The sequence below is a fragment of the Moschus berezovskii genome, chromosome 17, assembly GCF_049115385.1.
Source record: "Moschus berezovskii isolate FMDL1 chromosome 17, NW_MosBer_1.0, whole genome shotgun sequence".
Taxonomy (NCBI): domain Eukaryota; kingdom Metazoa; phylum Chordata; class Mammalia; order Artiodactyla; family Moschidae; genus Moschus; species Moschus berezovskii.
Window position 1 is genome coordinate 75,322,937 of NC_142476.1, and position 13,225 is coordinate 75,336,161.

Sequence of the window (13,225 nt, forward strand, 5' to 3'; positions counted from 1 at the left end):
CACTCTATCTTCTTTCTTAGCATACTAATTAAGCTTTTTACTACTTTCAGTGAAAAACATTTGCATTGTACATTTAAAAATGGTCAAAGTTCAATTTCAAATAGCACTAAACCTCTTAACTGGCAATGTAAGTACCTTATAGTAACTAAATATTCTTAAATCTTTCCACTTATACCTTCCATCATGTTTTTCTCATTCATTGCCCATATATATAGGCATACATAAGAGATATCCACAAGTATATAAAATGCAATACATTGTTGCAATACATTTTAATATGAAAATGTCCTGTTGCCTGTTAAATCAAATAAGAATATGATAAAACTTTTTATTTCATCTTCATTTATTTCTCCTTCAATGCTCTTCCATTCTTCATGTAGGTTGTATTTTTTATCTATATTCTCATTTTAGCATTTCTTTCAAGTACTCCTGAAGTACTCCTTTTAGCATTTCTTTCAAGGTAAGTGTATGGGAACACAGTCCCTAAATTTTTGTTTGAGAAAAGTATTTCTCCTTCACTTCTGAAGGATATACACACACATTTGAGAAAAAAATCTATCCAATATATTTAAAAATCTATTATAATTAATAAGAAAAAAAGACAATCTAACAGGAAAGTGGAAAATTATTTAACAGATATGCCATAAAATAGGATCTATAAATAAATGTACATGGAACAACCGACTGGTTCCAAATAGGAAAAGGAGTACGTCAAGGCTGTATATTGTCACCTTGCTTATTTAACTTATATGCAGAGTACATCATGAGGAACGCTGGGCTGGAAGAAGCACAAGCTGGAATCAAGATTGCCGGGAGAAATATCAATAATCTCAGATATGCAGATGACACTACCCTTATGGCAGAAAGTGAAGAGGAACTCAAAAGCCTCTTGATGAAAGTGAAAGAGGAGAGTGAAAAGGTTGGGCTTGAAGCTCAACATTCAGAAAACAAGGATCATGGCATCTGGTCCCATCACTTCATGGGAAATAGATGGAAAAACAGTGGAAACAGTGTCAGACTTTATTTTTTTGGGCTCCAAAATCAGTGCAGATGCTGATTGCAGCCATGAAATTAAAAGACGCTTACTCCTTGGAAGGAAAGTTATGACCAACCTTGATAATATATTAAAAAGCAGAGACATTACTTTGCCAACAAAGGTCGGTCTAGTCAAGGCTATGGTTTTTCCCGTGGTCATGTATGGATGTGAGAGCTGGACTGTGAAGAAAGCTGATCGCTGAAGAATTGATGCTTTTGAACTGTGGTGTTGGAGAAGACTCTTGAGAGTCCCTTGTACCACAAGGAGATCTAACCATTCCTTCTAAGGGAGATCGATCCTGGGTGTTCATTGGAAGGACTGATGCTAAAGCTGAAACTCCAATACTTTGGCCACCTCATGCAACGAGTTGACTCACTGGAAAAGACTCTGACGCTAGGAAAGGTTGGGGGCAGGAGGAGAAGGGGACGACCGAGAATGAGATGGCTGGATGGCATCACCGACTCTGTGGACATGAGTTTGAGTGAACTCCGGGAGTTGGTGATGGACAGGGAGGCCTGGCGTGCTGTGATTCATGGGGTCGTGGAGAGTCGGACACGACTGAGCGACTGAACTGAACTGAACTGAACTGATAAATAAATGAGAAAGTCAATGTTATTAGTAATCAGTGACATGAAATTTTGAAATGCAGTATAATACCAATCCATGCCTCCAATGAACTCTAAAATTAAACAACCAAAAAATTTATTGAGGCTGTGGAGCAATTGAAACACCCTTAAAATTTTAATAAGAGTATAAATAAATATGGTCATATACTCAAACTGAAAATATGCCTTTTTTTTTTTACTATTTAGCAGTTGTACTTTTAAGTATATACTCAAAAGTGTTCATCAAGACACATGTAGTAGAATTATGTAACTCCAGTATCCGTAACAGCCCTAAGAAGGAAACCCAATATAAATTATTGCACAGTGAATTGGAACAGAAAATGAATTATATACACACAGACTAAAAATCTATACAGTAATAAAAATAAACTGAAGTTCAAGCAACTAGCAATACTGTAGATAAATCTCACAAATATATTGATGAGTGAAAGTAGCCAAGCATAGAATAATACATGTAGCATGACGCCACATTTATAAAGTTCAAAAATGGGCGCAGTTATTCTAAGGCATAAATTAAAATAGTATTTGTATTAGGTTTTTCTAGAAATACAGTGTGTGTGTGAGAGAGAGGGATGGAGAGAGAGATTTATTACATAGAATCAGCTCACATGATTATAAAAGCTGGAAATTTCCAAGATATCCAGGGTTAGCTGGCAAGCTGCAGGCTCAGGAGAGCGGATGGTTTAGCCTCAGTCCTAAGCCCTATAGGCTCAAGATACAGGAAAAGCCAAAGTTTCAGTTTGAATTTTAAGGAAAGGAAAGACCAAGTTCAAACAGGAAGAATTCTCACTCAGGGGAGGGTCAACCTTTTAGTTCTATTCAGGATTTCAACAGATGGGATGAGGTACCCATGTTATGGAGGGCAATCTGCTTAACTCTTAATCTATTGATTTAAATGTTAATCTCATCCAAAAGCACCTCACAGGAACACACAGAATAATGTTTGAGCAAATATCTGGGGACCTTGTGGTCTAGTCAAATTGACATGTAAGATTAACTGTTACAGGACTTAGATCGGACAGTATGGTAGAGGCACACAGTGGAGCCGCTGGTAATGCTGTTTCCTGAGCGTTGGTTACACATAGGTGGCCACTTGGTGAAAGCTTATCAAACTGCATATTTACAATCTGTGCAACTTCCTATACACACACATGTGTTGGTAAAATGCGTACTGAAAATAAACTGTATTTAATGGAGATTTAAATTATTTACATATATATAACTAGTCCCCTAATATAGCTTATAAAATATGTTTGCAAATATATCCACAAGGCATTCTTCAATTTATAATTTCAACTGAAGATGATCTTTGATCTTCTAATTAATTTTATATACATATGGCATAATTTCAAAAACTTAATGAAATTGATTTGCAGTACATATCAAATATGTATAGTTAATGTATAAATTTAATAAAGAGGCTGATTTTGACAGTTTCTAGAAAACATTTTATGTATTTTCCTCCCCATGAGAATGGCAGTCTTGTGTCAAATGACTAGTGCTAATTTTTTTAAAGTGTTAGTACCTAAGAAACAATTAATTAATCCCCTACTTTATGCTAGTGATGGGGCACTACATTTAGTGCTGAAAACATATTTTCCTATACTGCGGGTGTTGAAAGTAAGACATATTGGCCAGTTATTATTTTGCATGCTTTACATATATATATATATACATACACAGTATATCTCTAGTTTCAGAACATGCTCACTATTTATAGTATCCACACACATTTCCTGTTTATTGCTTATTCTTTGTAAAATGGCAGACATTATTTCTTCATTCTGACAAGAGTGATTCACAAGAATCATTTACTATTTTTATTGTTTTTATTTTTTTTGGCTTTTGAAGCAACCATGGGTACTTTGAATAATTTTAAACATTAGTGTTTTAAGTAAGACTTTCAAATTGTGATGTCATTGGTATTGCTAGTTTCTGAACCAAAGTTTTAGAAATACTGGGAGATGAGTTTTTTTGTATTAAATTCACAGAAAACTAAACAAAACTCATATTTACCTATGTAACATCACATTGAATTACACATTTTATTTTCTTTTAAAATCATTTTCTGTGTCATTATTTTAGTAATACTCATTTCAAAGTTCTTTCTCCAAAATGAGTTATCAGAAACTCTCCCAATTACTATGAGTGAGTAAGGTAAGTAGTATTGAGTTCTATTTTCATGTGAGGAAATTTAAAATTTGTGGTTAAGTAATAAAACTGATATTATAAATTATATATCTTTACTCTTAATCAGGATCTTTTTACACAATAATAAATGACAGCCATGTATGAAGCTTTCTATTGAAATGAAACAATTTAGAACTTTCAATTTATGTTTCATTTAAAAGTGATTAGAAAACTTGTTTGTCACTATTTCTTGATTCAGTCATGACAATAAGCTAAATTTAGTGTCAACTGGTAGTTCTTTATCCAAGCCTTAAAAGATATCTGAGAAGTGACTTGATATTGCAAAGTAATATTGAATGCAAAATTCATAAGCAACAAGAGTAGTGAGATGATTTTGGCTTCCATAAATTAGTAAAATAGAAAGATTTACTCTTCTAAAATTACACTCTTTCAAATTATCAAGTAAAACCAAACTAATACTTTCTTCAAGATGCTGAAGAAAAATTGATATACATATATAATTTTTATTTTTATAAGATTTATTATGTACTTATGTATTCTTAAGCACAATGAAGACCTGATTTCTTCATTCAATAAAGGTTTATTTGGATCTTCTGTTTGCAATTTCATGGTTTGTGTCACTAAAGTATTTATAATCCAAGACGCAGAGTTATGCATGCATATGACTAAATATTTATACACATTTTTTCCAAGACAAGTATTAACGTGAACGAAAGACTTCTGGAAGTCAGAAAACAAACCCTACTAGGAAAATTCTGAAATCCAGATGATAAACAGTAGAAGTCAGAAATGTTAACAAAATAAAGGTGTACAGCCAGCTCAGTCAGTCAGAATCCCATCAGCAAAAAGAAAATAAAAGCAAAATAAATACTTCATCAACTACTCCTAAGTAAGTTAGCAAAATATGGTATATGGGAAAATAAATAAGAATGAAAATATGGCTTTTAGAATATGATGTAACCATTAAAATTCTATGCAACGTGCTGGCATAAAACTTTGTCTACAACAAAGTAGGTAAAGAGAGATGGATAAAAAGGAGATAGAAATCAAGGAGAAATTTCATGATCTAAATACATAAAAATATATAAATACTTATATATATATATGAAACTAAAAGACACAGAAAGGCAGGACGGTTGGCCCTCCATATCCTAGTTCCCCATTTGCCATCTACAAGTTCAACCAAATGGGGAACAAAGATTTTTAAATTCCAGAAAGTAAAACTTGAATTTGCACAAAGACAATTATTTGTACTCACATTGTGTTTACTACTATTTACATAGCATTTATAGTGCATTAGGTATCATAAATAACCTAGAGATTATTTTAAAACCGTTTGGGAGGATGTTATAAATGATATAAAAATACTATGGCATTTTATATAAGGGACTTAAGGATCTGCAGATTTTGGTATCCTTGGGGGTCTTGGAGCCAATGCCCCAGAGATACGGAGTGATGACTGTACACACATATAAAGGTCAAAATCAAAGAATTTTTCATATTTCAAATTAAGTTAAAAATTGTGTATCAACCATATGAAACAGTTTATTTTTTCCCACTTGTTTATGATATATCAGACATGGTTCTATTTGCTAAATGGACTGGAAAAGAAAGGGTATTATGCAAATATGCAAGAAGACAGAGTTGTGACTGATGGTTCTGCATGTAAAATGTGTCTAGAATAAAGAATATAAAGTAAAACTTACAGTTGTGTCTGTATTTAAACTTTCAATAGTCTTCATAATGCTGAAGTTTGAGTCAGTAAGATAGATATGCAAATAGTCCTTAACAATGTATTTTCTATTACTAGAAGCATTCTACATATTACAATATTTTGAATTATTTGCTATATAAGTCATCTGTAGAGACTGAACCCGATTCTTAACTCACAAAACATGTCCAGTTTTAACACAAAAATACAATATATTTTCATTTAAACCGAAACAAAAAACGAAAAAAGTGTTAAAAGTGTAACCTGATTCAGTATTTGCAAGCTGTATTACTTCCTAGGACTTCCCAGGTGGTGATAGTTGTAAAGAATCCACCTGCCAATACAGGAGATGCTAGAGACATGGGTTTGACCCCTAGGTCTGGAAGATCCCCTGAGGTAGGAAATGGTAGCCTGATTCAGTATTTGCAAGCTGTGTTACTTTCTAGGCCCATGTCTAATTATCACTTTGAAAATACTTTAAGATAACCAATTTGCTTGACACTTATACAACCTTTCACATTATCTCTACTAGAAATAAAAATATTCCTTTGGCTTCTATTATTTTATTATTTTAAGAGAGGAAAATCCAACTGATTAAAAACAGGCTACCTGCAGATCATGCATGTTGGCTCCAAGGAATTTGGGGAATTTTAACTGATGGATTTGTCACCAGTGACTGGCTCTTTTCCATGGCTAGATTGTGGTCCTTCTTTTCCTACTGAATCACTCTTTTCTTAGCTGTTCCAGATCATTGCTTTAATCCTAAATTCTAATTTGTGCAAGTAATCGAGTTATTCAAGCTTTTCTCTTTTATAAATAAACACATTTATTTTTCAGCATATGTCCTCAGATAAAGAATTTTCACACTATTTTATCTATTTTATTTAGAAACATAATGATTTACACAACTTTCATTAGTGCACATAATTTTTGTTGTTGTTGTTAAGAAAAACTTTCCAACATGCAATTGGATCCTGTATTCTGCAGGAATATCTTTTGTACATTGTTATGACCCCAAAAGAAGCAGAAGATCCATTTCTAATACCAACTTTCTGAATTATTGTACAGGACATTCAACAACCCTGAAAAATATCTGAGAACATAGTCTGGATGTTAGTATAGGGACAATGACATATTTATGACTTACACATTAAGTAAAGGATGTCTCACCTGAGTTGTTGGCTGTGATGAAATTCTTGGAAAAAAGTAAACACAATTTATCCTCGAAACCTATAACCATATTTAGCTATTTATTATGCTACCAAGTTATTGATAAGTTTTAAAATTGCTTTGATAAGGGTATGACTCTTTCTCATGGAAGAAAAATACCTGCTAGTACTTAAAATATAAAAGGTAACATCTCCTGTAATCACCTTTGTTGACTGGAACTGTCCAGACAGTCATAAAAATGACCCTAGATTCATGGGATATAAGTCATGTCTAAAACACTCAATCAGCATAAAAGTACAGCTTGCCTCACCAGCATCTAAAAGCACAACATCAGTCTCTCTGTGTTTCCCTAGAGTGCACTAAGCTGGCTGTGGACCATTTCACATACATCATAAGGTCACTGTCACCCCATTACTCTCTTTGGGACAAAGAACATTCAAGAACAAAGCTCATTTTTGAGGCTAGGAATAAAGTGCAGTCAGAGGCAGTAGAGGAACTATCAAAACACAGAGGAAAGTGCCTTTCCTCTGTTGGTTTATCAAGTCACTTATTGCTGGTCCAGTCAGTGAAGCAGCCCTGTTAATTAAGTGCATGGCCCTTGCCCACTTGGTCCAAGAAACTATTTGGATAGGATCTAAATATAAATACATCTATGTGTGTGTGTTCCTGCTCAGTCAGTCAGTTGTGTCTGATCCCTTGCAACCACATATACTGTAGCCCTCTTGGCTCCTCAGTGCGTGGGATTTCACAGGCAAGAATACGGGAATGGGTTGCCACTTCCTTCTCCAAGGGATCTTCCTGATCCATGGATCGAATTCTTGTCTCCTGCATTGGAATTTGGGTTCTTCACCACTGAGCCACCAGCAAAACCCAAATCAGTTCAGTTGAGTTCAGTTCAGTCACTCAGTCGTGTCCGACTCTCCGCGACCCCATGAATCACAGCACGCCAGGCCTCCCTGTCCATCACCAACTACCGGAATTCACTCAAACTCATGTCCATTGAGTTGGTGATGCCATCCAGCCGTCTCATTCTCTGTCGTCCCCTTCTCTTCCTGCCCCCAATCCCTCCCAGCATCAGAGTCTTTTCCAGTGAGTCAACTCATCGCATGAGATGGCCAAAGTATTGGAGTTTCAGCTTTAGCATAAGTCCTTCCAATGAACACCCAGGATTGATCTCCTTTAGAATGGACTGATTGGATCTCCTTGCAGTATAAGGGACTCTCAAGAGTCTTCTCCAGCACCACAGTTCAAAAGCATCAATTCTTCAGTGATCAGCTTTCTTCACAGTCCAACTCTCACATCCATACATGACCACGGGAAAAACCATAGCCTTGACTAGATGGACCTTTGTTGGCAAAGTAATGTCTCTGCTTTTTAATATACTAACAAGGTTGGTCATAACTTTCCTTCCAAGGAGTAAGTATCTTTTAATTTCATGGCTGCAATCAGCATCTGCAGTGATTTTCGAGCCCCCAAAAATAAATATGTAATGAATAAATTGTGATTTTCGTGGTCACTTTTCTCAACTTTCATCCTTGAATTCCATCTTTTCTGTATCTTGAACCAAAGCCTAAATTGAAGCTTTTTATAAAAATATAATCACTGCCAGTTGGCTAAAATAAAATCCTAACTCTGATCTGGCAGTGATGACCAAGGAAGTGAAAACCTCCTGCTGCTTCCTCTTCTGTGTGTTTTACTTGTAATGAACTGTTTGCTGTGAACTCAGAGTAGGCAGGCTCCTGACTGAAATGTTGATTTGTTTCCAACTTGAGATAATCAAGAAACTAAGTTAGAGGTAAAATAGAATCCTAGATTTTTCAGGTAGCCAGATTTTTACAGATTTTAAGTTGAATCAAAGGAAATTATTATTTTTGAGGGTCAAAAATGGTTGAATACTGGCCGTTTCATATTGCTCAATTTATAGAACACATACATAAACATTTGAATATTGAAATAATTTTCATATACACAAAATATAGTTACCCTTTTTTTCCAGTTTTGCAACCAAGACTATATGTTATTCTAGAAATAAGGTAGCATCATTTTTTTACCTTTTCCATAAGCACTAAAATATATGTAGTTGCACAGCTCTGGTATCATTATGAAAAGGCAGAATTTATGTTATGCTGCCTACTTAAGTCTTTTGCAAGATATTTTGCAGCACTGATCTATTGAAGCAGCCTGGCCAGCTTCTAAATAACCACATTTTTATCTCAACACATGAACCGTATAGTCAGTAGCCAAAATCCATCTTTGAATATTAAATCAGGTTGCTGAAGATTTGCTATGATCTATAATCTAAAATGTGCTAGTGGCTCTAAGTACTGATTTGTTAGACTTAATTTAAACACATACAACAGCTGGTCTAACCAGATCCTGGCTGGAATAATTTCTAAAAGAAACAAAAGTAATTGCTTTCTAGTTACATGTCTATGCCTACAATAAAAATAACATGCCAGTTTTCTGTATCAGGAGGAAAAAGAAAAGCAGCAATAGATATAAAATGCCTTGTATAAAGCAGTTCTTAAGTGTATTTCACAAATATAAATTTTATGGATCAAATTATCATCCATAAAATCTGGTATCACTTAATAGCCATTTAAATCTCTGTATTTTGTGGCCATATAATCAGGCCATATTGTTGATAGCAAGAAAAATATTCCATAGAACAGTGAGGGCTCTACTGAAGCCAAATCTTTTGATATACCTTAAAACTAAATCCACATAAATGGGAATACATTTATAACAGAATTTTCTGAAATCCTAATATAATTAAAGGCATGGGTAGAAATAGCCAGGCTTGATTTTATGATACACTCAAAGTATACCAGTGTAAATTTTGATTTTGCTTATAAGAAGAAATAATAATATACAAAATTTTCAGCTGATTCAAGGTCCTATTAAAATCAGTGTTGGAAAATAAGTAACATTACGCAAATCTGAGTTTACAATAGGTGCAGTGATGTAGTGTTAAAGATATCACTGGTGTCTGCTTCCTGGGAAATCTATGAGGCAGCATAGCTTTAGCCCCTGAATTAGATATGCACCAGGATATTTCTAGGTATTTTATTTTGAGCCCTCAGGAAAGTTGAGGTTTATTCAAAATGAGAGGACCTAGTGGAAAATAGAACATTTTAGTCCAGGAACTTTTGTATGTGACTGGTTTACTCATCCATCATCAACAGCACAGGAAAAACAAATAAATAAGTAAAAATCAGCTACAGGCAAATACTTCTATCTTATTACATTTCACTTGCTTTATTGTTTTCTGTTCATGGTCTCTGAGCTTCCTGGTTCTCTTTCAAGCTCTGTTTCTCAAGATCTGCCCAAATCCATCCCAATCTCCTCACTTAGGAGACTTACTGTATGTGAGGGCTTCTCTGGTGGCTCAGTGGTAAAGAATCTGTGTGCAATGCAGGAGACTCAGGTTTGATCCCTGAGTCAGGAAGATCCCCTGTAGAAGGACATGACAACCCACCCCAGTATTCTTGCCTGGGAAATTCCATGGACAGAGGCGCCAGGCAGGCTACAGTCCATGGGGTCACAAAAGAGTCAGACACGACTGAAACAACAACAACATGGTTTGTGAAATACCTGCTAGCTAGAAATTCTAAGAACAAGCACAATGAATTATAATCGTTTTGGGATGGGGTGAGAGACTGACATTGGAAACTTTTTAGAAATTTTGTATAAATTATATCACAGAATCCTCGCAACTACACTGTGATGTAGTCATTATTTTTACAAATGTGGAAGCTACAGCTCAGAAAAGATACTTGCATGATATATATCAAATCTGTCATCATATTTTCTCTGTTCTGTGGTTAGCATGTATCTAGAACCAGAACACTTCTCTATCGTCCCCCCTTGGTCAAAGCCACCTCACATGCTTACCTGGGACATTCCGGTATTCTGCTAATTCTGCCCCTGCCCCATATTGACTAGTAGAAACATAGCAGGATATTTTACAATAAAGTCAGGAATGTCACCAATCAGTTCAAAATCCTCAAATGGTTTCCCCTTTCACTTCAGGAAAAACTCAAGAACTTTATGATCATTTACCAGTCTGCATATGATTCTGACCCTCAGCCTATCCCTAGATCATTCTGATCCAGTTTCACTTTCATATTTACAGTTTCTCAAACAAGCCTCCTTAAGGCCTGACCTTTGCAAGTGCTTTCCCTTCTGCTGGGAGGTCTTCAGCTCTCCCCATGGCCAAGCACTTCATCTTACAAGACTGATCAAAGGTCACCCAGCCAGTCAGGCCTTGCCTACGTCTCCAATATGAATTAGAACCCCTACCCCATCCTTTTTCAGTACCCCCTTAACATTTTTTTTCTCAGTAGATTTTGTTTATTATCAGCTGTGTGTTCTTTGTACTTATATTCACTGCATGTCCTTATGACTCAGATGTAAACTTCATGAGGGCTGAGAATATTTCATTCATTGCTATATCCCTGGTGCCTGGCATATGTTCACACATAGCAGACACACAATAAACAGTTGTTGAATTTATGGTGCAGTCCTTGCCAGGTGTTCAGTCTAAGGTATTCATGGTAATAAAATGTCTGAGGAAAGGAGTGTTTCAGGAATGGTTCTGTGACGTCAATATAGCCAATGCTGTCTACAAGGGGGTCTCTGAGAGACTTTGAACAATTTTTCCTATTCCTCAGATAACAAGACCTCAGAAGAGACTATCTTCTATGCCTTTCCTTTTTCTTTGTAAAAACTGATGTCTGGAACTTCTGTGGTCATCACGTTAAGTCCATACATGCTGTGAATACTGCAGATATCAAAGAGGAGAGGTAAAAAGATCTGAAAGAAATTCAATGTCTTTCTTGAGCTCGCAAATCAGTTATCATGTTGTGAAACCCTATCTCTGGGCTTCTTGGTGCATCAGATATTATATTTCCTCACTACTGAAGCTTAAGTTAGAGCTCCCCTATTTGTGGCCAAAGCATTGTCCCCCTGTCATAAAAGATGGATGTAGCCCTTGGATAAGAGCCATGTGACTTGTTTTAGCTTATGAGACATCAAATTATGACCAAAGCAGGAATTTACAAAGCACTGAAGAATTGGGGCTTTTGTGCTTGCTACTTTTGGAACCCTGCAGCAGCAACACCCAGTATGTGAACAAACCCAAACCAACCTATTCAATGATCAGACATAGGGTGATGAGAGACACACAATCAGTACCACTGAATCATGTGACAGCCACCTGCCAAACAGGTAAGTAAAGCATGGAGCACTAGCTGACTGCCAATTCATGAATGAGTCAGGTCAAGCCCAGCAGATGCACTTCTTAGCCAAACTGCTGACTCATACAATAGTGAGCTAAACAAGTGGATGTTATTTATATCACTAAATATTGGTATGTGTGTGTGTGTGTATACATATGTATATAATATATATATAATGCATCATATCTGATGTATACAGTGACAAAATAGAGTTTGTTTGCTTACACAAACTATTCTTTCCAAGTATTCATGGTGTCAATGCTGTCATGTTCCAAACCTAGAAGTCTAGAAAAAAAGTGAAGTTAAAAAAAGGTGGAAAGGGGTATGGAAAATATTGAAGCAAACATGTTCTTGGTGATAAGTACACACTGGTTGTAATACCACACAGAGAATTCTCTGTCTTAAATGCCACAAGTGAAGAAACCTGATCGTTGAAGAATTGGTGCTTTTGAACTGTGGTGCTGGAGAAGACTCTTGAGAGTCCCTTGGACTTCAAGGAGATCCAACCAGTCCATTCTAAAGGAGATCGATCCTGGGTGTTCATTGGAAGGACTGATGCTAAAGCTGAAACTCCAATATTTTGGCCACCTCATGAGACGAGTTGACTCATTGGAAAAGACTCTGATGCTGGGAAGGATTGGGGGCAGGAGGAGAAGGGGACGACAGAGAATGAGATGGCTGGATGGCATCACCAACTCGATGGACATGAGTTTGAGTGAACTCCAGGAGTTGGTGATGGACAGGGAGGCCTGGCGTGCTGTGATTCATGGGGTTGCAAAGAGTCAGTCACGACTGAGTGACTGAACTGAACTGAATGATATGATGAAAACTTAGAAATAATAGAACTTACAAATAACAGTTCTATTCCCAATTTCCCCCTCTAAGGCAGTTTTTTTTTTCATTAGAGACATTTTTTATGTTGCATTACATCCTAGGACTGCCATCCCTGCCCTGATCTCCTCTCTGGCTTGCTCTAAGAAAACTGGTATTCCAATTTGACTAAACATGGATGACTTTACTTTATAATTGCTTTGCTCAGATTACTTTTCTGTCCTTAAGACGTGTTATAAACTCTTCTCTCTTTTCCTCAAATTCAAGATATGTAGTCTAGAATATCTGACTTGGCTCAGAGCCTATCAAGAGCCATATGAATATCTAAAGATATTCATTTTGGAGAAATTTTAATAAATTTAATTAAACATCCCTACTCTGGACTTTCTAATAATAAGTGTGTCATAGCAATAGGTTCTCTAGGGATTAATGGGAACTATTTAAGTTAAATTAACATAAC